At 28.1% G+C, this 1,424-nt stretch overlaps 2 gene segments (V, D, J or C); both read left to right on the top strand.

Moving 5' to 3' along the window:
• Positions 1–508, top strand: part of LOC117956455 — a 23,589-nt gene extending 23,081 nt beyond the window's left edge. Inside the window, exon 4 of the C gene segment in view lies at positions 378–508.
• LOC117956454 overlaps positions 1–1,424 on the top strand; it is an 8,092-nt gene that overhangs the window by 1,568 nt on the left and 5,100 nt on the right.

Raw genomic sequence — 1,424 nt, forward strand, 5'->3', positions numbered from 1 at the left:
TATCATGTCTGTTATCCAAAAAGAATCAGATGTCTCATTTTAATTGTTCCATTTAAACCAGAAAGATTATTGAGGTTATTAGGAAATGTCTTTAAAAATAAACAATATGTAAATATAATGCCATTAATAATATACCTGGCAACAAAATGTAATCAGATTTTCATTAATGTGACCCAGACATGATGAATTTAAATACCTCCTTTATTCCAGATACCCAGAGCTTTTTTTTAATGACAGAAACTGCTTCATTAGAGTAATTGTACATTCATTTTTTGTACCATAGCTAATTATTGTTATAATATTTAAAGAGAATCAGATAAATGAAGTTTTAACTCTCATGATGAATTGTTTTTAGACATAAATATAGAGTATGATGTTCTCTCTCTCTCTCTCTCTCTGTTTATCTCTTTCCCTCTCTCACTGTCTAATGACATGTTTCATTGATAAAGTGTGTTGCACAGTTTTTTTTTGGATTACTTTAACACAATAAAGTACTTTTCATCAAATCGGTTGTTTCCATGTCTGTTATTGTTAAAGAAAGGGATATCTCGGTCTTAATAGTTCCATAAATCTAGAAGTGTTAAACTCAACTGAGTTTAATGTAAAGCTGTCTAGAGATTTCTTGGGAAAGAAACTATAAGGTAATATAATAGCATGTTTAATTTATTTTGAAGACACACAACTGATCAGATAATTATTAATGTTACCCAGACAAGATAGAAGTAAATCCATCATTTATATATCAAATTCTTCAAAGTTTATGTGACTTCAGAAACTACTTCATTGGAGTATTTTCAAATTTGTTTTTGTAGGAAAGCTGATTATTTTCATTTCAGTGTTTCTAGGAAGTTCAGATATACGTGTTTTATAAACATGGGATATAAGTGTTTACTATGTTGAATTGTTTTAGATGAGTCTATAGATTTTAATGAATATGGGTAAACTGCAGAGCCTGATAAGGAATAATTGCAATTGAATTATAAAGAAGGATGTCATCAGCATAATGTATAATTAAAAACATCAGCTGTGTACTCAAAATATTATGCAATTCATATGCAATTCACTATCAACACAAGTTCATTAAAAAATGTCATGTCTTAAACTGTGTTAGAAAAAAAAGGACATATACATAACAACGTGTATTTGAATGTGAAAATTAACTCAAAAACTAAAATGGAAATAAATATTTGATTTCAAAGCTGAACAATTAGTGTTGGTGTTAGATTTATTAACTTATTTACTTTTTAGATGTAGTTTGATCTGATTTTAAATACACTGTTAACTAAATCTTTTCAACAAGATTACTATTACATCTTATTATAGTATGAGCAGTATTTTCTGACATTATTCTGTTAAATAGACTTCATTGTCAGTCAAACTTCTAAAGTGTCTCCGTTAATGTAGGTTTCTGCAGCTGTTCATTC

This window comes from Etheostoma cragini, chromosome 14 (genome assembly GCF_013103735.1).
Source record: "Etheostoma cragini isolate CJK2018 chromosome 14, CSU_Ecrag_1.0, whole genome shotgun sequence".
NCBI classification, from domain to species: domain Eukaryota; kingdom Metazoa; phylum Chordata; class Actinopteri; order Perciformes; family Percidae; genus Etheostoma; species Etheostoma cragini.